Source organism: Haliaeetus albicilla, chromosome 8 (genome assembly GCF_947461875.1).
Source record: "Haliaeetus albicilla chromosome 8, bHalAlb1.1, whole genome shotgun sequence".
In the NCBI taxonomy this organism is placed as follows: domain Eukaryota; kingdom Metazoa; phylum Chordata; class Aves; order Accipitriformes; family Accipitridae; genus Haliaeetus; species Haliaeetus albicilla.
In genome coordinates, this window is record NC_091490.1 from 18,022,579 (window position 1) to 18,047,685 (window position 25,107).

The 25,107-nt window shown below is 38.1% G+C and overlaps 1 long non-coding RNA gene across 2 annotated transcripts in view; it reads right to left on the reverse strand.

The window, feature by feature from the left end:
* The window catches only part of LOC138686407 (uncharacterized), a 343,485-nt gene that overhangs the window by 277,861 nt on the left and 40,517 nt on the right, over positions 1-25,107 (reverse strand). The gene's annotated exons all lie outside the window — the stretch shown is intronic.

The window sequence follows — 25,107 nt, forward strand, 5'->3', positions numbered from 1 at the left end:
TAGAGTTTCTTAATAAAGATTAAAACTCTGAAGTCTATTATAAGCCCATATTTAATTCAACTGCCATTTTATCCATGCCATGAAAGTGTGAGTGGTAACAATGAATATAAATTATAATACATGCCATAGAGTGAATGCTATTTGTCCAAGTACGTTACTATAAAGAATTAAATTTTGCTATCGGTTCCATAATCTAGTTAAAATTGGTATTCTTTATTTGGTCTTTCAATGTAGTCCAATTTCCTACTTTGAAAAACAAATTCTAGGGAATAAAGAAAAGAGATTAATTTATCATTAAGACTCTGCTTAATTGAAGTCAATTCCGAACAAACTTGAATTCAATTTCTGCTCATTAAATTGAATGTGCTCTGCGTTTCTCTCTGCATTGCTTTGAGCAAGCAGCTGAGAACAAGGGACTAACATCAAAATTATTAAATTGAGGAGATTTTATTTGGTCTTCACATGCCAGAGCCGCTTTGATGAGGAGCTGTTTTGGCACTGAAAGGAAACGAGAGCAGCTGGAGGAAAAATCAAATGAAACTAAGCCTCGGAAAATTGAAGAAAACGCAAGCTTAATAATATTTAATAATTAAATTTCCACAAACAATAGCGGCAAATGAAGTAATCTGCAAAGTCTGTGAACTCATTTGCATAATTGATGCCGGTCCCCTGTAAATGAATAATGAAGATAATAAAAGATGTTGCTAAAAATGGGCACAATAACAGCAAATTTCATCAAGCCGCGCGCTCTGATTAATCTGCTCTTGCAAATCAGCAGTGAGAGGGGGACGCGTGATTACCCGTGCCGCGGCCGGCAGCAGGCGGCAGCCTGCCCGGCCCCGGGCGGCCCTCCGCGGCCCCGGCCCCGGCTCCGGCCCCGGCTCCGGCCCCAGCCTCGGCCCCGGCGCAGCCCGGGGCCCGCCCCCAGCACGGCGCTGCCGAGCGCGGGGCGCCGCGGCGGGGCGAAGGGCGCTTCCCAGCCGCCCGGCCCCGCAGCCAAGGCGGGCTGCGGCGCGCCTCTCGTCCGCGCAGCAGGCGAGACCCGGGGGCCTCCAGGCGAACGCTGGGCCCGAGGCAACGCGCCGGGCCCCACCGTCCGCGGACGCCGCCGGTGCGGGGGGTCGCGCACTCTGCCCCTCCTTGGCGGGCCGCTACAGAGCTCTGACGCTCGGGCCGTCCTGAGCTGACCGCGGTGTCCTTCCCTCTCCTCGAAAACGCTCTGCCTGACTGCCCAGGTAAGGGGACACGGTCCCTGTATGTCATCACTGCATACCTGGTAGGGCCTTCAAAGCTGGAGAAGGTGTGGCTGGGGCAGTTGTGCACCTGGAGCTCCTCCTTAGCCCGTCCGTTGTACCATCGCGGGTCAGTCGTAAGACGGTGGCTAGCCGTACGTGTAACCGTCTAACCTTTGCACTGATGGAGCCCCTCACGGCTCTGCTCAGGCTCGTGACAGAACGCACGGCCCAGCGCTTCGCAAGTCAGCCTCTGCTCTACGTAGATGAAGTGCCGCAAGTATGAACGGCTGGCCAGGTTGTAATCTGGCTCAGATGTTGGTAGCCATCAAATACTACTTTCAAACTTAATACTCAGTTTACCCTCATTTAGCTACTCCCACAAGGGTCCACCTCTGCAGATTTTGCTGGCACTAATGAGTGCTTTTCACAGGACTGGGATTTTTCACGGATTGCAAAAAAAGATACGAGATAACCAGTTATGCTGCTTCCTGAAGCCTATGCGTAGGCTTGGCAGTGGACACTATGCATTGGAAATACGCAAGGATTCCAAAAAGTAGTATCTTTTTATGATACAGCCGCTACAATTTTTTAAAGCATTTAGAAATAATCATTTAGGAAGAAATGACTTCATTGGGATTACTCATAGGAATATTTATAGGATCAAGCCCCAAACTGTTAATCTGCAGATATAATTTAATATTTACTCTGTTGCCTTGAACAAGAGATCTCTCAGACCATTGAACAATTGCAGTGAGCAAGAACTTTTCACTGTATGTAATATTTAAGCGTTTTATAGCCGAAGTACAAGATACCCTCTATTTTAATTGTCTTGTTTTGCTCAAATTCTTTATCCACCTTAACAACTACAATTTGTTTGAAGTAAAGGGCATGTATTTCATTACAGAATGGAAACTTCAATACTAGACACACTAAGGAGAAGCCTTTTATATCAGTCTAGTGAAAACCAAAAAAACATTATTTTCTGCTGTTTACGGTCATTTGCAAGCTGTAGCTCCATCTATTTAAATTGGTGGGCTTTAACTCATAAACCACCGTCTCATTCCTTTAAACGTGAAGGAGGAGACTAGTCTGCCCTTTGTGGCAAATAACATCCCCCTCATCTTTTCTTTTGCACTGATACGAAACAAGTGTTAAAATCTAGTTATTAAATCTATGTACTGCACTATATAAACATGCAATACAGTCTGATATATCATAATTCATAGAAATACATCATGGGCAAATTGCATTCAGTACATACAAAAGCAGTTAAGCCATTCAACCTAGAATGAGCAGGTTTTTCACAAGCTTGACAGGGAGGGCAATAACCAAGTTTACGATACCGGCAGACCTGGATGGCAAGAAAGAAGAAGGTTTGATTGTTTTATTAGGCATGTAGAGAATTGTTTTATTAGTGAAATAGGAACAGATCTCACTGTATAGAATACAAATCCATACTCTGCAGCTAGGAGGATAGCTTTTAATCATATCTTTCCCCCTCCCCCCCCAATACTTGAGGAATAATTCTGTTCCCAGCATAAGTCAGGGCAGCCTTTGAACTGCTACAAATTCAGCAACTTTGTCATTGAACCTAAGGATCCTCCTTTTGGCTGTGGATCGCTGAAGCACAACATCCTCTGGCCGTAAGCACAAAACAGCCAAGAGCCAAAGTGAGTACTGAGGAACATAAACCATTTTTATATCAACCAAGATTCTTCCTACTGAACAGTACAAAGACCATGGAACAGGACCAAGGATCCTCAGTCCAATGGGTTTGTAAACTTAGGAGTCAAAGATGCCATTAATAAGGGAGACTACGTTTAAAAAAAATACATATGAATGGAAATTTGGATTCCATTTCTGATGGAAGTGATATTTGGAGTGAAAGGTAGCTATTATAATGAGTTGGGTTGTATGTGAGTTTAAAGTAGACCTTATGGTCACTCACAACTTGAATTACATTCAGACTTGAGTCAAAGGGGCAGATGGAAGGGTTCCAGTTGAGCTTATTTCTATTCTCAAGTTGATGAATTCTGAGTCAACAAAAGGACATGATGACTGCTGAGTGAGACGTGAAATAACAAAAGGGCCACAATGACGAGAATACAAAGATGGGGTTTCTCATTTGCAGAATATGCATTGTTAAATTCAAAATGGAGATCAAGGAAAGAACAGAATGAGAGTTGCACTCTGAAGGATGTTACAGTTGAGGTTTAGTAGTAGAACTGATTATGAGATGATTGCCCTGAGTGATATGTATGAAAAGGAGGAAAGAGGCCGCAGGCACCTAGAGTCAACACCAAGTGCTTAGAGCATTCACACAGGATATGGGATAATGACAAAGGAAGACTTAAATGTGTGTCCTAGAAGCCAGGCAAAATCTATTTCCATCCCAGTTCTAACCTACAGTCAGACCCATTTAAGAGCTAATGTTTCAGCTCTTGACATCAACAGTCATTCTTATGCCAAAAGCACATTCCAAAGATCAGTGGTGATTCTGAAAGGGAAATTTGTTGAGAATTTTTTGCACAGTCATCAGAGCTGGTACTTGAACATGCATTTCCCAGGACAGAAACCTGCATTTCTCTGTGGCTGGCACAAGTCTCCATCCTTTCCACCACAGTCCAGCCTAGAAATTACTTTTCCTACAGAAAAATATTCAAAACTGACATATTCAGTACTTTCCCATGAATGCTCAATGTTTTCTGATAAAAAATATTCTCAAATAGCTCTACTGTACAGTTAGGTTGCATTGTGTAATTAAATGGGAATTAACTGTAGTTTCACAATAAAATATCTGGGCAAAACCAGTAATTCCACTGAATAAAGCTAGTACAATTCTGCTTTGCACAGAATCCAGACATAGAGGTATATCACTTGTCACAATCATGGAAAGATGGGAGAACTGAAATCAAAAGGAAAGGTTTTTAAATGTTTCGTGGTTTGATCCAGGAGTCATAAGGAAGATTTACTGGAATTCTTAATAGCTAAATATTTACACTTTATATCAGGCTATAACTTGGCATGTAAGGACTCAACCAGGAATGTAATTATTATTTTTTTTAGATCAGTTTGGGAAAAGTTTAGTTCAGTCATTTTTAACTTAAACAATTATAATAAAAAATGAAGTTTGATGGCTTGCAAAATTTTCTTATGCTTATATAGAAAAACTTTGATATTAAAAATACATGTTTGCTAGAAGTTAAACTGTAGTACTACGTATTGGTGATTCAAACATCACCCACTCCAGAATTTCTGTAGCACAGCTACAGCTGAAGAATTTGCATATACCTCATCATATTGACAGTACTCAGTACAATTAGTTTGAGGTTTGTTTTGTTGGGGTTTTTTTTGAAATATTTCCAATTTTTTTAACTAATGCATTTCCCAAATTTTTTAAAACCCTAAAACTTAGGTTTTTAGCATATTATTCAAAAACAGGTGACACAAAAAAAAAAAATTGATTCCATGTGAACCTTCAAGCTGGAAGAGCACTAGTGTGAGCTTCTGAAGGAAAGGCAGATAGCCATGCCAATTTGTATGAAGAAAAGGTCATATGAATTAGTGAATTAAAGGCAAGATTCTCTCCATTGTGTGTTTCCTAACTGCCAGACAGACCTCTCTTCCAGCCAAGGCCCAAAGGTGGGATGCAAGGTATTACAGATTCAGAATTAGTTCTGTAGCCTCAGTATCATGATTCATTATTTTGTGTAAATTATGTTCAACAGGAAAAGTGAGTGAGTGTCAATGTGCATGAAACAAGAGTGTATTACAGGCTAAATGCAGTGACATTCCCTGTAAAGTGGAAAGTTTGAAAACTATGTCAATGGGCTTCAATGATACCCTTTACAAAGAGAGCAAATGGAAGAGTTCAGTGGGATAGTAGTCACAGATTTTAAAAATCAAAAAGCAAATGTTTGATTGATTTAAGAAATGGTACTTGCAGTTTTCAGATAATAATATAAGTTGATATAAAACTGATTTTATCTTGAAGAATCATCCTTTATTTCCTCCTCTTTTTGAACTCTACCATTGTTACCCTGTTAGAAGTCATTATCAGAAAATCTTTGTCTGATAGCAGGACTGGGAATAATTAGATTTAGTCCAGTCCAGTCCAATGACTCAGTGCATTGACTCAAGACCTGACCTTTGTTGACTAATTAATTAAAAGGACCCTGTATCAGATGCAAGTCCTGTGATTGTTTTTAATGCCCTACAGCAATCTTAGTCAGAAAAAAAAGATTCTAGTGTGCTATTCTCAGCATGTTTTTGTACAGGTATTTTTTATCTTTAAACATGAACAACTGTGGTTTTAATTACTTGCCTTTCCATCCAAAATATTGTTTAGAAATTAATTAGGTAAGCTCTCGCCTCAATGAAACACGAATTCAGAGGTGCTGAGACTGATGTGGTATCTGGATAAATCTATGATCTAAAAAGACAGGAACAGCTTTTATTAATGCTTATTTTTTCTTTCTTTCCTCTCTCCCTCTCCTCCCCCTTCTGATCCTTAGGATGCCTATGCATTCCATGTTCTGGTCAACCAAACATTCTAGTATTGCATCTACATACAATCTATCCAGAGAGCATCGTGAAATACAGATCTTCAACACATCCCTGTTTTGTCCCCCAGCGCTCCAAAGAAAGACTGACAGAATTTAGCAACTCTTGCAGGAAATTGTTCCATTTTAAGTTTCACGTGATCTTGGCTGACAGTTTTCAGGCAGAAGCAAATGACATTGCTCTTACTACGGATAAACTCACAGACTGGATGAACTCTCATTGCAACAGGAGGAAAGGACTAAGGGTCATTCTTCCTTCTCCCCTGATTTCTACAGTCCCTAAGTGGAGCTTGTGGGTTTTATCTGCAGAGCCACTCAGTAGATCTGGCCAATGGCATAGGCTAAGTCAATCTGGGAAGTTGTATTAGACCCTTTTGTACTCTATCATTCAGCTGCCATGTTTCTCTCTATAGTCATAGTTAACTTGTCAATGTAATTGCTAGGAAACAGGCTTTCTTTGAGCACTCCGATTGTTTATTTTCATTGCATCTTGAAATTATATATGATGGTCTTCCATGTTAACTGACCCTGAAGACCATAAATTTCAGTTAAGAGTTCTGCCATATTTCTAAAAAAGAAAAATTAAAAATTGACTGGCCAACAGGACCTCTATCATACTTTTGGGTCGGATTTCTTCCTGTGGGATTCCTCTTCAAACCTTATACCATTACATTGTCTGTTTTGTTGGCATTTCATATTTTAAATGTTCCTTTTTCTTTGCTATTTGGCCACTCTGTAGCTTTTATTAGGTTAGTAATGCAGAAGACAGGTAAAAAGGTGTCACATAAACTTCTGACCATGGCTTAAAGATTGATAAAACTATCACTAGAGATTGTATTTCTTCTTCCAATTCTCGTAACTAGGGCTTTGGCTCATACTGTCATGTATTTAGTCATAGCTGGTGACATTTGGTTATGCAACATGCTTTTTCTTCTAGTAAAGGAGGAGATTTATTGTCACACTATACCAACTTCCATATAACTGCAAGTAGCAATGGGCAATTAAAATAATCTTATTGGAAAGCTGTTGCTGAAGGGGTATTTTGCCAAAAAGTTAAACTCACTATTTAATTGTACTAACAGTATTATATAGAACGAAGAAAATCCAGAGGGGAAATCTTTACTCAAAAATAGGCCTGTCACTACAAACAGATTCTGGAACAATTTTCTCTAGCTTGTTCAGCATCATCAAACCATTAATTCTAGGTGGTACTTTCAATGACACTCCCTCAGAGGGACAATATTAGACATTCACTTGTATGATCTTCACCTTGTATGAAGAGAATGAATAAAAAATGAAGTTCTTCACTGTGAACTATTCCAGACTAGCTATTTTCATTTAAAAAACTGTTTATTTTACTTTGACAGTCTGAAGGTTAAATTAACTCTAAGTTTTCTGTTCTTCTACTGTGAAGCTAGTGGGAAGACTCAGAGCATACTCCTGCCTCTTAAGATGGTAAAGGAAGCTATAACGTATGGCCCAAATGTTAATACTCTAACACTATTAAATGTCTAAGTCATAGACTCATCAAAAACTTTCTGACCAGTGATACTGTGTTCCGTCAAAAGCATACAAGATCTTGATTACTGAGAGAGAGCTACTGGAAATAAAAATTAATTAAGATGCTCTTTCAAAGTAAATTTTTTCAGTGATGCATTTTGAATGCCATGCAATGTTTCCTATGCATTCCACAATATGTGGCTATGTACCTCCAGTAGAGATACTGTTCCCGAGCCAGAAAGGATTTAGGTTCTTGTACCCATTCTTGTACACACGCACTTGTGTGTAAACAAATCTTGCACACACAGATTTGATCCCAATACTGGATTTACTGCCACTGCTTAAACAGAAGAGAAGATTTTGACCACCCTGACGATGAAAAAAGCATAAAAGGGTATCGGTCATGCATATCCCATTGCCCTTCTTAGTAACAAACCATAAGTAGAATTTGGGACATACTCTGCATCACAGATTTTCTAATTGCCTCCTCCACATCATTAGTGAATCTTAACTGAATTCACATGGAAGGAGAGTTTTCTACACAGTGAGGATTTTTTGAAAAAGCTGAAGTTACCAGACTTTTAGCTGAGGTTACCAGAATCTATGTGGGGAATTGCACATCACTGCAGTCATGTCACAAAATACATACACAGCACTGGGCAGCTACACTGAGAGCGCCATGCCAGCTTTTTTCTAGAATAAACCTGTAAAGTAGACCGGTACCAGAGATACTTGCTACTAGTTCATACAGAAATTAATTCAGAGCCTTTTGAATTACTTTTTCAGTGCTCTAGCTGATAAACCACAGCCTGTTTATTATACTATTTATGCCTCAGTGTTTAAAATTTACTTGCCTATCATGAAAGGCTGCCATATTGTAACTAAACATAAATCTTAAATACATAAAGTCCTATCAACTATATGTAGAATATCTTTTAAAAGTATATCTTCAGTTGGATATTCAGACTGACTACTTGCCTAAATTTATGCAAATATAGCCTATAGCTAAAAGCTTTGTATATTTGTTTCCCTATGGTGTAACTATTCAAAAAATAAGACATTCTTTCAAGGGCATTTTATAAACGCAGAACTAGAATTCATGTAGCAAATTAAAGCTCATACAAAACATGTGCACTGAGGTACAGATTACCATATTTAATTTCAGTATTACCTCCAAACCTGTTTTTTTCCATGCACTGCTCTAATTAGCCATATAAAATCAAGTCAGTATATTGTAAGCAATTATTTTAGTGGGAGTAGAAGGAGAATCTGAATTAAATATATGGTAAGAGATAATATCTTATGGAAATTAATATACTCATTTGTATCAGAAAAAATGTGTTCTAGCTTAATTTTATAAGATAGTTTGGAGTTCAAAAATATGACTCGTAGAAGTTGTAGTTTTATAGTTGCTGAGATGTTAGACTGTGGAACTGCTTTTAAGTTCCTTATTAATGTGCCAGTGCTCATTCTTTGATATCTACAGATTGTCAGTAACTACTAATGCGGTTTCATATTGTGAAATTTCTGCTATTATGAATATTCACTCCCCCTACAGTCAAATGTGTAAACTGTTAGTAACTGTGTACGTTAAAAGAAGTTTTTCTTCCATCATTTAAATGTATATATAAGAAGTTTTTCTTCCATCATTTAAATGTATATATAATACTTGGCTCTTCGTATTTTTATTTTTGTAACTATTCACCTGAGAGAATTAAATGATGGTGAAAATCAAAATGCAATTTTTTTTTCATTGAAATCTAAAAGTAATCCTATAAACAGTAATTTTTTCTTTCCCATTTTACCCTCAAAAAGTCTGAAAGCTAAATATGAAAATTATGTTTAAGGAATGAGAAAACAAAAAATGATCCATGTGATAATGAACTTCAGCTGTCTCCTCCTAATGGAGTTTCCAATTGTGATGTGATTCAGACAGCAGAAACCATCTTCTAGCAGGAACAGCATTTAGCTGATCAAGTTGCTGTAATTCAGAATTTTACACTCAATTTCAATTGTAGAGTCAGCAATACATGCCATAGTTGAGTTCCCTTTCTACGAAGGATAACAGACCCAGACATTTCCTCTTACTCCTTGTTAGTGATCTCAGGATATCCAATGAAGACCAATGCTAACCACATGGAAGTCTGATGCCTGCATAACTATCTTGTGGCCTTAAAGCAACTCTTCCCCATTTCTTGGCGCAGAAGTTGCTGTCTGACATAGCTGCCTTATACCTCTGCTCTGCCCTGAGAGAAAGACAACAAGGAACTTTACTGCTTGGAAGGGGCCATAAAAAAAGGCAAGCAGATAATAAAGCCTTTTAGAAGAGAAGTACAAAAAATTGAGTTACGTTTTTGCCTTCCTGCCTCCAGTATCACACAAGATCAGCTAATGTGCAAGAAACTTCCTGGATCTAGAACTGTAAAGAAACATTTTCCCATCTCATGAAAATTCAAAGCTTTCAAACGCTTTACTGTTTCATATCTGGATAAACGAGTGACCACTACAAAAATACAGTGCACACAAACATACTCTAGTTCTTCCTTTAGCGTTCTCTCACATCCCAGCTGAGCATCCTGGCCACTTGGAAGTCTGAGCTAAGTTGTTCTTAAACTTCCCACTGAAGCCTTTTCATCTTGTGTAAACAGAACATTTTCAGAGGATGAACCTGTACCTGGACAGAACATCAACTACTGGCCAGTCTTAAGCAGCTGTATTTTTTATATATATTTTTATATATATATACACAAGTAGGGAAAATACATACGTGTGTGTATATATATACATATATATATATACACCTACACATATTCCTATGAAACAGCTGGATTTGGACAAATCATCTTCTCTAGTGAAACTCAGTTTCCCCAGCTATAGAAGGAATAATTTCCAATCCTCTGTATTAAAGTGTACAAGTAAAAGAAGTGTGAATAAAATATTTTTATTTAAAACTTCCCTTAACATTGTAGGACAAATTGGCAACATGGCCTCAACCCAACCTCTAGAAATATGTGGAAGAACTTCAGATGTGACAGCTAAACCTTGCACTCAACATAAAGTGCAGTAGGAGTGACAGAAAAAGTGGCAGACAAATTAAAGAGCTACCTCTGTTTTAGCAATTTTTTGTGACAGCATTTTAAAAGTTTGCTGGGCAATTGCTCTAAAATGACAGTGTGCTGCTGAGCGGGTAGTGCACTGAGTACATAAAAGAACTTGTCAATAGCTATTTCAATAGAGACTTTCAAACTCACAGGAACTTCAGTATACATCATTACATCATTAAAATATTAAATTCTTCCAGCTTTCACAGATGTAAAATTTTTGCTGTGCCAATTTTGCTAATTATCTCTGACATTTATCCTTATGGCATAAATGTTACATACTTCAGAGATGGTTCATTTCTACATGCTAGTTACTAGTCTGTGGGTTGAGTCAAAACGCTTGTAGTATCAGAAGCAAAAGACTAAGTACCCAAATAAAAAGAACTTTAGGCTCAGTGATGCAGTTTTGCATTTAATTTTTCTTCCTCAGTCTCTCCAGCTAAGTCCACCCTTTGGGGTACTGTAAAGAAATTATTTCCATGTAGCATTTTAAATGCATTTTCATCTTATTGTAACAGAAATTTTGTCAAGTATGAGACATGATTTTATTTCAAAAGAAAATGGTTTGCTTACAAAGAAAATACAAATATGGTCATGTAACAGGAAATAAGTAATATTACTAAAGAAATATTTTTTATCTGCTCTACATTACTTACCTTCTGTGTGGTTTTTGTACATATTTGCTCAAAATTAATAACGTACCATTTTGGCATTTTGGAACATAGCCTTGCTTGAGCAGTTTAAAGATTCTCTGCATATTTCAGAAAAAATTGAATGGGTTTTCTTTTTCTCACACACATCAGAGGTTTTCCAATCACTTTAACAAGTGCTGTCTTAATATTCCCAGCCAAAGTGACTAGTGACATTTTTCATCACATTACTCTGGCTGATGAGGTGTTAGAATAAGAATGACCCAAACTTAGTTTACATCAGAATTATTCAAGTGATTCTAATGTCTTTGGTAAAAAAATTTTAATCCTGGATAAACTCTGCTGATGGAGGGTCGAGACACAGATAAATACAGTTTTTCACTTCCGTGTCACCAGTTTGAACCTATTTTACTTTAGCACTGTCCAAAAATTATTACTGCTGTAAGCTGGCCTGTGTGAAGTTACTAATAGGAAACCAGTACTAAAACAGATGGAAGAGAATCTGAGATATACAAGACTATAGTATTTTATTATATACTGAAAAGATTGTTTATGAGCTATCCAAGACTCCATTCTATCTCACCAAACACATTTAATGTTAGCATGTAAATGTTGGGGGAAAAATAAATGCTATTCAAGACGGCTTCCTATCAACCACCACAAGTATTTCACATTGTGCTCTTTCCCTAGTCCTTCATATGGATTAGTACTTGGAGTTATCTCATGACTCCTGTTTGCACGCTTGACCTTGCATTCTGCTGCTACAGAACAGACCCAATGTGACAGTCTAGTGCCAGTTACATGAATTTTCAGAATTTCTTAAATATTTCTAATTTTTAAAAGCAACATACTGGGGTAGTACTGGTGGAGCTAAAGCCAGTTTGTTAAAGTGGTTTTTAAAGCAATGTAATACATACCACTCCCTGTAATTAGAGATAGGCTATAGATGGAGTGAGCATGTGCCCCACACTAGAACATGCTCAAAAGCAGACTCGGATCAGTTTCTGCATTCAGACAGGAAATAAGTGGGGATGATCTTACCAGTTAAATCATACCTAGTCCTGTAGTTAAAAGTCCACACTGGAACTCCAGTACATTGGCTCCAGTATGTCACAACATCCTGTATCTATCAATCCCTGCCCTCTGTCTACAGACATTGCGCTGCTGAAGAGTAGTTCACAGGCTCTTGTGCACCATTCACAAAATATATCAAGTTTTGCACCTTAAGATTCTCTTTTACTTCAAAAAACAGTTTTATTCAAACAGAGACTGCAATATCTAGATTCCTGTCAATAAGCACAGCATTACTACGAACTAGTACAACCTTCTGAAGCCCAGGTCTCCAATTAGATCCTGCAAACCAGTATGGAGGAGGTGTGTTATTATGTTAAAATGGTAATCTTAATCTTAAAATATTTATTAAAACTGACTCCAAATTTTTGGGGGGTTGAGCTACATAATGGCATTAGATTTTGACCAGTAGTTACATGCATGATTCAAACACAATTCTAAACATCTGAATGGTCAATAGCTTTATGCTATTCAAGTATTCAAAGTCATCCTCATGGATTTTGTAAGAAAAAGACCAAAACTCACAACACAGCAAAGAAATACAGTGCTTTTTAAAATGATACAATGGTTATAAAACAATTCACAGTGATGCATATCACTACACATAAAATGTGTATTTTGAAGATTTGTACCATCTCTTCAATCACACAGTAAGTGGAGTAATACAAAAGCAACACTACAGAGTTTAGATAATACTGACATAAAGCTATATATCAGTTACTACATGTATTATGAAGTAAACTTAAACCTACTACACTAAGGAAATTCAGCAGTAAGAAAATAATTTTCCTCTGTTGAGTATAGAAAACTTGCACTAGACGTTTATCTCACTGAATTAACTTCTCCCTAGTTACGACACTCCAACTAGAGCATCAAAGAATGGCTTTTGTAACACATGGGCTCAATCTGCATTCAGGCAAAACTCCCATCAAAATAAATGGGAATCTCTAGTAGAGCTCTGATTCTGAAAACACTTACACATGTGCCTAACTTCAGGCTTAAGTAGCCCTATTGAAGTCCACAGGACCACATGCTTAAAATTAATCCCACATAAATTTGTGGGCTCGGAGCCTAAAGAGGGAGTACAAAACTGAGCCTTACATGAACAATGGCTCAGAGTTTCCAAGAGGAATTGCTTATGAAAACTTACATTAAGACTGCAATGCTTAAATTTTCTAGTCTCCTTTGAAAATCTCTTCATTTGCCCCATCTATTTCCTGAATAGTTCAAGGCTCCTGTGGGCCAGACAAAAAAGAGAATAGATATACTCACTGCCTTAACTAACTCCAGGATTCATGCACTATATGAATATTTTTGATCCAGATTGAGTTCTACATTTTATCAAATGGCTTAAATATCTAATATGATAATGCTAGACCTGTATTCATTAGTGCTTTAGTCAATGGGGACATATGTTTGTAATGGCAACACACTGTCACTTAAGAGGGAAAAGATCATTTTGTGACAGGCAAATTATTGCTGTATCTCATTAGGAGTGTTATGTTCCTGTGCTGAGTTAAGACATACCAATTGCAAAGTGGTAATCATGATAATATCATCAAGATGTTGCTATATTTGAATATGATACGAGCTCACCACCAGATCAGCCCATTGTCACCTACCAGAGTACAGAGAAGATACTGCTCTACAGTGACGCATGCACAGAGGGAAAAAATGTATCTACTATGATGTATTGTGTTTGCATGGCAAGGTTTTGGTAGTGGGGGGGGCTACAGGGGTAGCTTCTCTGAGAAGCTGCTAGAAGCTTCCCCTACGTCCGACAGAGCCAAAGCCAGCTGGCTCCAAGATGGACCCACTGCTGACCAAGGCCGAGCTCATCAGTGACAGTGGTAGTGCCTCCGGGATAACAGATTTAAGAAGGGAAAAGTAAGTTGCTGTGGCACAGAAACTGCAGCCAGAGAGAGGAATGAGAGCATGTAAGAGAAATAACGCTGCAGATACCAAGGTCAGTGAAGAAGGAGGGGGAGCAGGTGCTCCAGGCACTGGAGCAGAGGTTCCCCTGCAGCCTGTGGGGAAGACCATGGTGAGGCAGGCTGTCCCCCTGCAGCCCATGGGGGTCCACGGTGGAGCAGATATCCACCTGCAGCCTGTGGAGGACCCCACGCTGGAGCAGGTGGATGCCCGAAGGAGGCTGTGGCCCCGTGGAGAGAGAAACCCACACTGGAGCAGGTTTTCTGGCAGGACTTGTGACCCCATGGGGGACCCACACTAAAGCAGTGTGCTCCTGAAGGACTGCACACCGTGGAAGGGTCCCACACTGGAGGAATTCATGAAGAACTGCAGCCTGTGGGCAGGACCCACATTGGAAAAGTTCATGGAGGACAGTCTCCTGTGGGAGGGACCCCACGCTGGAGCAGGGGAAGAGTGTGAGAAGTCCTGCCCCTGAGGAGGAAGGAGGGGCAGAAACAGTGTGTGATGAACTGACCACAACCCCCATTCCCTGTCCTGCCGTGGGGGAGGACATGGAGAACTCAGGAGAAAAGTTAAGCCTGTGACAAAGGGAGGGGTAGGGAGGAAGGTGTTTTTAAGATTTGGTTTTATTTCTCATTATCGTACTCTGGTTTGATTGGTAATAAATTAATTTTTTTCCCCAAGTCGAGTCTGTTTTGCTGGTGACGGTAATTGCTGAGTGATCTCCCTGTCCTTATGTTGACCAATGAACCTTTCATTATAATTTCTCTCCCCTGTCCAGCTGAGGAGAGGGAGTGATAGAGCAGCTTTGGTGAGCACCTGGCATCCAGCCAGGGTCAACCCACCACATATGACAACCTACTAGGAGATTTATTTAGTAATTTGTTTCTAGAAGCCTGTGATTTTACAATTGAAGGGTGGAATATTTTGAAAGTTTCTGAGCCTGCAAGGAAAGGTGTCTGACTTATCCAGTAATGCGATCTGTCTACAGCATCTTATTCTTATTATGGGATAGCCAGTATCTGACAAATGTATAGAAATCTGCAAGCCTGAATCAGTTATACTAGCCCATTTTGCATGACTCTGATAGTGGAAAAGGGCACTATACCCATTTGGACTCCTTTTACTGCTAGCCAGCTCAGCCAGTCTTTGTTTAATGAAAAATTGTACCCTCCTAATGAACAAGTCTTCAGATGCAACAGAATTGTCTCTGACAAACGGAAGTGCCACAAAGGGTTCAAAGTCTCCTACATTTGATGAAATTCTCTCCCACACTAGGTGTAAGTATCTAATACACAGAAATTTGGAAAATTTCTTGTCAATTATCTTACTGTAATGGGAGTTATTCAGTTATGCATGGCTAGAAGGTGTTTGTAAATAGATTCCAAGACAGTGCCATGTGACAGAAGGTATCTTCCTTTTAAAGTCTTACTCATAGAACTGCAAGTTCATTTGTGACATTAAAAACTGGGTTTTCATCTGCCCCCTCAATGCCCTTTAATCTCCCACAGACACAGTGACACAGAGCTGCAGAGTGACCCCTGGGACCTCACAGATCACTATGAAAGGAAGAAACATGTTCTCTTCTTGCCAAGTCTACTGACTTGGGCAGCTGTGAAAGTTGGTAATTTTCTCATCACCCTTTCTCCTACACAACAAAATAACCTAATACATACTCCAGAGTAACCATATTTTCCTATGCCCAGAACAGCACAAGCACTTCAGTTACACTGGATCCAAAGACAGGTGAATAATTTCTTTCCTGGAGACCCTAATACAATCTTCTTAATTTCTGCCTAGCCAGGGGCCATCTGGCTCCAAAAAGATTGTATCAAATTTCAATAATTGGACTGATCTAAGCAACCTTTATTTTAGCCTGATGATTTGCATGGCTTGCATCTGCAAATACCTCTCTATATATACTTAAATTTCAATTAGACAAGTTAAAGTTTTACATTTTTATTTATCTGCAAATTATGTTTTAATTCACCTATCATATATTTAGCAATATCTAATGATCAAACAGAAATTTTAAGATTTCAAAATTACAAAGAAAATTGTCATTTACTAATGTGTTTGGCAACCATTCCGCTTCACAGCTGAATGATGGTATTCCAAGCTTTCTGGCTGTGTCCTGTTCTTCCTCCCATGGACAATCTCATCTAATTACAGATCCTTGCCTTTTATTATTTTAGGCTTTTTCCTCCCTCAGCTACACCTGTGGAAGGTTAATCACAAAATAAAATGAAGAAACACAGAATTACTTATCTTGTCCTAGATATTTCTCCACCACTACCAAAATGATTTCCCATGATGAACGGTAGGAGACTACTGCCATTATAAAAGTAGAACCAGCACTTCCTTTTCCTTGAATATTTCCTCAGGAGTAAAAACAAAATCAGAAGGAAAGAACTGAAGAAATTGGGCTCTATTCTTCTAAAGGGGAAAATATTTTTACAGTCTGTATAAAACTTTCATTAAGGGAATCTAGAAATGAGAAGAATGTGTTCCCATTGGGCCTACGTAGAAATTTCAGTGCAATTATCAATACTTTCCAATTAATTTCTGCTATCCTTTCTCCCATAAAAGCAATGGTGCACACCTATACTGAAGAACCAGAGCTTTCTTTATATGGGTAATTCTTCAAGATCCTGTGCTTATAGATACCAGCTGTTTCTCTGGTACAGAATCACCTGTGTTAATATCATCTTATTCAGCAAGGAAGTCTTAGAAATATCTCTGCCTGATGCTAGGGAGCAATGATAGTTCCATCTGACCAAAAGTGGTTCTGAACATCACCTGAGAGTTCAGTTGGTCTTATAAGCAATTCTCTGTCTCCATGCTCTACTGACTGTACCAGTCTTATATGGGATTTTGTTGGATCCATACTGAAGACAGAAACTTGGGACCTCAGACCTTAGATTAGGAATACTGACATCCTTTCCTCCTGCTGACACAGCTAAAATAAAACAGAAGTAGTATCAATACTTCTAGTATCAGGCATTTTTAAATGCAACTAAAATTTCCTGTAAAAAGGAAGTCCGTTCTTTCACCCTGATTTACTGCACTGACAAAGGAACTCCTCCTGATTTACATTACAGTATGTGAATGAAAAACTGGTATCATATATGTCGAAATGTTACCTGATAAATTTTTTAGAATCAGAGATTAAACCACAAATATTTTTAATGAAATCTAAAACCGGATGAGTGAATTTAAGCCTCTAATTCATTAAGAGCTAAACCTGCAAGGCTAAAGGACATATGTCACTTCTGGGGGATTCCAAAGGAATTTAAATTTTTCACCAGAATTTTAGCATCATAGGAAAATGTGACAGTAGTAATAATACATGATATTATATACTGCTAGACAAGTTGGACAAATTACATCTGCTACTGAATAGATGTGGAAAGAGTCTGTATTAGAAAACTTCCTGCTGGGTCACAAACATACATGGTAATGGTTTGTTTTCAGCACAAGAAAAATTGCCATTGTCATATTCCAAAGTGAGTGTAAATTGTTTTATTATAAACTCCCTGTTGGTCCCTGTTTAACTGAGAAATCATTCAATCTAAATTTATCTTCTCTCTGCATGACATTGCAGTGTGTGGGTATCACCAAACTCTGCCTCAGTAACAAAAACAGTATTCCGTTAAAAGGCAGACTGCACTCTTGATCTTAAGCAACCCTGCCATACATTAACTCCTGGTTTGCCCCCACTGACTTTGATTTGTAATCCAAGGCTCTCAATTTCATGAAGTCAAGGCTTCATTGTTATTGCTTCCACCATGCTTGACAATTAGACTTTTTTTTTACATGTATATATATAAATATATACATTTTGAAAACTATTCCATATTTACATGACTTCCTGTAGCTTCAATAGAGAGAAAATCCTAGTCCAGATTAGCAATGATAGATATACCTATTCTTGCCATCATCCATTCAAATCACTTTTTAATTTGACTTCCAAGTAGGCTGACCTGCTTAAATAATGCCACTTAAATGTACATGAAGCAAATATATAGCCTTTGTGGTTCTCCTTTGCATTTTTCACTCTTCCATCACATTTTTAGCATCTGATGGAAATGGGATAAGTGACAAATACTCAAAGAGAACCATGAAGCAACCACCCAGCCATCACAGAGGCTCTGTTTAGCATGAGAAGGTCTTACTGTTGTCTCCAAGAGCTCCACCAAGAAAGGCTTTGTTGAGGATGTAATTTTTCATGCTTAGTGCCATGAAATGTCAACCTGAAGCAAAATCAAATCCAGCACACTTAGTGTCACAAACAGCTCTATTATATCAACAAGAGCACAGCTGAGGAAAGTGAATGAATCTGGGCCCCCAGTAAATACTTATCTGCTAAAGATTAAAAGTGTAATACTTGCATTTATTTGTATTGGAAATATTATAGGTTTTATTTTCGTATGTAAACATCTGCCCACATTCATAAGGGGACAGAGTTGTTCAAAACAAAACAGGAGGATTTCTTTCATTTTCCTTAATCGGCGATTACAAACAAACAAGGCATCAGACAACACTTCCTACCCACTAATTTAACCTCTGGGGAATAGGAATATATTTTGTATCTTACCACTCTTCACTGGAAACCTGGAGCAATCTGTATATTTTTGTTAAGAAAGGAGGTTGAAAGACAGGATCCTGTTACTAGAAAATGAGGGGATCCAATCCTTCCTGTATGTAGCTTCTCCACATTCTTACTGCCCGAAGTGGCAGCCAGCTCAAACAGTGTGACTTGCACAGGCAAGCCAAGCCAAGCCAAGCCAGGTGATAGGTGCTGCTCAGAAGAAAGTAGGAAGGCAGAATTGCTTCTCTAATTATGCTAATCAAGGGCATCCTTAAAGCATATAATTCATTCCTCTTTTACAGGGTTTTCCAGAGGAGGAAAACTAAAGAAGGGCATAACAGAAGGGTGACTCCTTCCTTCTGTTTTGTTTGTGGGGTTTTTTTAAAGAATCCGGAAGATTTACTGGGTGGAAAAAACAGCATTCCTTCCAAATCTTTTTTTATAATGGGATTTTTCCAGTTCCTCTTCCGCACAAGGATTTTTTTGCATATCTGGAGAAAGTAGAAGCCACAAGTAGTGAAAAATGATAGTTTATTTCCAGGTGACTGTGAGGTATTCTTTCAAATTAAGAAGGGAGTTTGTCTATTATTTTTCTGCAGTATGCAAAAACTTAGGCGGTTACCTGGAAAATAGGTGTTACAACATGGCTTTGACTCAGCTAAAACTGAATAAGGGTTATTTCCTATGAGAGGAAAGAGAACATGAATTTGCCACTGCCCTTCTCTTGCCTGAGTGCTCTTTTTCAGTTCAACAGCATGTGATGGAGAAGCTGTAAGTGTTCCTGAAGCAGTCTGCCGCTCTCCACTGGCAGCTAGTAGGTCCCAGCTAGTCCAGCTGTGGCTAATTTAAGAAGTCACAGGTGCAGCAATAATCTCGCAGCAGGAACTGAGTCATTGTGGATATTCTTTTGGATATAGAACTGCAGCTACAGGCTGAGATCTGTCTTGGGTATGAACTTCCATCAGATCCTGGAAGATAGTTAAAGTAAATCTTCAGCAGGGACCTCAGAAGTTAGAGAGAGAGAAAAAAATTAGCTGCACGCTGAATTTTGGACATCTGTGGTATACTGTATTATTCTGGAGTTCCCCTAGTCTAAAATGAAATAAAAATTAAGAGTATTTGTAACGTAAAGCGGTGACAAGTATTCCTGCTACTGGCTTGTCTTTCCTGTTGGGAAAAGCAGTATGTGAAATATTATTAGATAGGTTGCTGTAGCTGCATGATATCTGTTTATTAGAACCCACTGATGTAACTAGGAAGCATAAACATTACATTTGCCAATCAAACTATTGCTACAGAAAAGCACACATCATCACAGTTATTGTCTTCACAAGGGTATGTTCCAAAGAGACTTATATTGGGCCAATCAATAATTTGTAGGTTTTCTGTTAAAAAAATCAGTGTCTCATGATATTCAAGCATAACCTTAATCTTCCTTTGGACAATCATCTAAAAATGAAAGAAGAAATGATGCATTCAAATATAAGGGCCTTACAGAGACAAAGATTTTCTATTAATCCAAATCAAGAGCAGTAACTATGCACACAAGAAATGCATCCAAAATGCGGTACGCTTAGTGGTAGCATCTCACTTATTCCAAAGCTACCAAAATCAGAAATCTCTTAATGAAATATAACTGTATAATTCAGATGCAAAAATGAAGAAAGCATTCACCTTGTGAGAAAAGCAGCACAGACACCCCGTTAAAGGAGAGATTAGAGCTGGAGGATGCGAGTTAGGAAACCAATACAAATAAAATAGGAATAAAAAAGAACGAGCGCACATTTTATTTCTGAAAACTTTTGAAAAAGCACTAGTTGAGAAAAACAAAGGAGAAGAAATCAAACAAAGCTTGTTTTCTGACATTCCCCTGCCAAGACAGAAAGATGCAGATAGGAAAAAGAAAAGGAGTAACTGAGGATGATGTGAACACACTAACTGGCAGGCTGGAGAGTGAGTAACTGAAGGAACTTAGAAGGTGAACAACATTCTCAGTGCCAGGAGAAGTTACTTGTATGTTAATCATTCACAATCTGGGAAAGAATTAAAACACCTAGCAACTCCTCAGTGATCATCATTTCTGGGTTTTATTGTGATGGGAGTATTATTTAAATGGAAAAACATGAAAAAAGTTTAAAAAATGGATTTTCTGTTTCACGATACATTTCAGTACGATCATTATTCAACTAATATGAAGTCCTAACTAGAAAAAGTCCTTTTATACCTGAATCTCTTGTTCCACTTCAAAATTCATCTAGTCAATCTATTTATTTCCATCTGTACATTTTAAAAAACATGTTTTGAATGAAAAATATCCATAAATATAAGTTTAATGCCATGCTTTCTAAGGCCTCTTTACTCCCATCTCCAGTTTTGTTAATTCTAGCTGTTTGTTACTGCATAGCTGTAGTGCACTATAAACATTGTGGGGTGGGGGGTGGAGAAGGGGTTTGGAAAGGGCATCTGGTTCAAGGTTAAGCTGAGATAAAGCCATAACTTGCTTTAGGCTTATCTATGTCTCATCTCAACTATGTCTCATCTCAGCTGTGTGACATGACCCTCTCTTCTTGCTGAGCTGCATTATCTGATTTGATACTGCGTATCAGCTGACAGGACTTCTTGTTGAGCTTTATTCTTGCCACTGTGGTTTCAAAAGGTGGCTGCAATGAAGTATGGACAAATATTTAGCAAACCTAAGGAAATTTAAAAATAATTTTACCAGATAGTTTTATAGTAAACTATTGGACAACAATCAGTAGTTTTCAAACACAACTCATCTAACCCTGCTTTTTGTAATAAAATAAGTACAATTATTCTCAGTGAAAATAAGGGTTTATTAATTTTTAGTTCATTCTTAACAGTGTCTTGCTACTTTTATGTTCATCCATATTTTAAATAGACTCTGCTGTTTGAAGTGCCCTATGAAACATTTTCAAAAGTAACCAACTGGAGAAGCAACAGGAACACAATTTAAGGTAGGAAAAATCAGCAGCAGAAAAGGCTTTCAGGCCTTTAAGACAGCCAAGCACTGTCTTAAGAGCAGGAGATGCCTAGAAAGTGCCAAGCAGATTTTGAGAAGATTTCAGCTGAATTCTGGAACTAATAGGTAGTGATATTATCCAAGCCACCAAACTTCAAGAGGGTTTCAAAAGTTTCAGCTTTGGACTACTTCAGTGCAAAAGCAATTATGTTGATTCTAGAATACTTTTTACTTCCTGCATTACAGAAACAGCTAACAGTGCTCTACCATTAAAGACTGATTAGAGCTTTGAGCTTCAGCTGGAACAGGTCCAGAGATGCTTACATCTGTTTTTATGTGACCACCGAGTCTCAGTAAAAATGTAATAGTTTGGATTTTGATCTTTTTCTACTCTTGTGCCATAACTGTTAAAAGAAATCCTTGTCTTCTGTCTCCCACCAACCATTCTAAAATGTCTTCTCCTAAGCACATGTGTTTGTTTATGAGAACAGCTTCAAAGAGTTTCAATTTTGTGTTCAGAACAAAGGACACTGTGTTTACCAGTAGATTGCACTTATGTTCCTCCTGGTTTATACAACTTATAAAAGTTATACCAGAGGACAACCATGGGCCCAGATATACCCTAACTGTAAAATACTTGCTTCTGTCTGATTTGGTTTATTCAATTTCTTTGATTAAGCCTTATTAAAGGATGGTTAGGCCTTCATTACAAATATTACGCAATATGCAAAACCTGTAGGTTTTGTTATTCTAGTGCCTTTTTGATGGCAAAAATAAATTTTCCTAAAACAAGACTAAAAATTATTTATGGACTATCCCCTGCCCTGTTTTTCATTCAGCATATAAATATTCAAGGTAATCCAAAGCTTAACTCCACACATTATGAAAACTACCATTTAAAATTAATTTATGTTTAGAATGACCTATAAAACCTTTCTTCTAAACCTTGGTTGAGATATCAGTTGCTTAAATATATTCAACATATTTAACAGAATCCTATCACCTCTCCTGTTCTTATTTAATCAAGAATTACTTTTGCCAGCCACAAGAGAATCAGAAGAGCTTTCTTTTGAGTTATTCACAAAGTGGTAAAATAACACATGCAGATACAGCAGCTGACAACATAAGCAGGGTCAGTATTAGGACAAACTGGCCAAAAAGAGCAGCTTTTGGCATAATTTTAATCAGTCCTTGGGTGCATGAAATGTCATGGAGTTTCATATGAAATGAAATTATCCCTTTCTCTTAGCTTATTTCTGTTCCAACTAATCCTCTAACTCTTTATTAAACATTATCTTTACCATCTGCTCTGGGTGAATGTTCAACACCTTGCAGAAGAACTCTGGGCTGATTGGTTTTTATGGGCAACATGATCTGAGTTTTATGCACATACTTAGGATTATGTCAAGGACAAAGAGGATGAATAATCCATTAACTATAATAAGCAAGAACCCATATCAGTGCAGCTAGAACATGTGTTATGTTTCAAAAGCAAGAGAAGAATTAGAGATATGTGGATCATAAAATACCCATAACCCAGGACCCTCTCTACACTAGGACATCATTTCCATACCTACACACTCCACTAAACAGCATTTCTGGAAACGATGTTTCAATCTTGATGAATCAAGACTTTTTAGTGATGAAATGGCATTTCCAAGCCTACAACAGCAAAGAAATAGCTCCACTGAATTGGACATTTCCTCTAACATGGAACAGATGGTAGCAAAATATCTGCCCCATGTATAGGTCTTCCAGCCACATCTATATGATCAATAATAGAATGTTATTCTATTTTCAATTTTTTTGTAAGCCTCTAAAATAAATCAATAGAACTGCTACCGTTTCAAGTCACAATCTAAAAATTTACATTTAAAAAAAGTAATTGTCAAAGGTTAGTCAAATGTTGCTATCAATTAGATCCAGTTATTGCTTCCACTCTTTGATAACCGCAAACATTAAAATAACATTATCACTATTAATCATAATATTTAGTGTAATATGTATCATCCTACCAAGACCTCATTTGCTGCAAAACACATAATTGTAAGAGTTTGTTTCCTTGCTCACAACATTTCATGTAATTACTCACCTCTTTCACCTTTACACATCTGTTGCAATAATTTGTCTTCCTTTGGCTAACCTTTCAGACCAAATTATTTACCCTCTCTTCCACTACAAAGGTTTATGATCCCATAATGAACAACAATTATGATGGTATCTGATCACTGTGTATATTAAGGACAGAAAATATCTGGACAATATGTCTTTACTCATCTCCTTGCAGAAGGTTTGCACCAGGTATCTTTGCAGTATGCTCTAAGATGTAATGACAGACTACTCTTCTAAACATTTTCAGCAATTTGCAGAGAATTATTTGACCCATAGTGAGCAGTATACTTCACTGCTGTATCATTCTATACATGAAGGGAAGGATCAAGGTTTCCTACTGGTGTAAGTCATCTGGAGTCTGTTGATTTCAGTAGAACTATGTTAATTTAAGCCAGCAGTGCGATCTATACACTTTTAGAATTAGTGACACAGTAAGGATTCTGAGAGAGGTAGTCATTACTAACTACTGGATATACTGCTGCAGACTATGAGGGTTCTCCACCTGAGAGCTTTGACTAGCAACAGAAGGCAGTATTAAATCCTGGTATTCAAACCTCAGTACTCTACATGCTTAGGCTGACCAGGGACATTGACTTCTTTACCTGCTGCTCTAGTACCCAGCAGGGGCAAAACAAGTAAGAAGAGAATCACTGAAACTTTCTGCCATGTACCATGCTCCAGACCACTGCCCTCATAGCTCATTGTATTAGAGGGAGATCAGATTAGACCCTAGCTCATTTATTGTACGGGAACCTGCTCAAGTTACATAACCTAATCTAAATCTCAAGTGTGATAGGCTGTAGATGAAAATCTACACGATAGTTGAATAGCTTGGGTTCTTGGTAAACTTATTTTCCTATACTTCAACACTAGTGACCAGCTTAGACGTACAACCTATTAATAAAAATAAGAGAATAATAGAGCTGAAAGAGCCCAAAATAGCATTATATTAAATGGCAAACAATAACCTAGTATCTTCCTCTCCAAGTCCTCTAGCCGTAGGCAGCATTCAGTGGTAGTAATAGGTAGGCAAGGAAGGATCCAGATAGCAGATACAACACTGCACATTTCTTTCCTCTCTCCCTTTTCCTCTGGAGGAGTCCTCCACCCAGGAATAAAACAAAAATTCACAGTCCTACTTCATCTTAAACACAAGCACCGAAGCCCTGGGGGGTAAAGAAGGAAGTGAAGGGGAATGGTATAAGGAGTCCTTCTACAGGCATTTTGAGCTGAGATCCCAGCCTCTAACCATCATCATATTTTTGCCCCTGTCAGAACCACACTTCACTACTTTGATTAGTTTAAACTTGCAGTCTCCCATTCTCCGATTTAAACAGTCAGTGCATTCTTCAGTTAAATCTATTATATCTTGG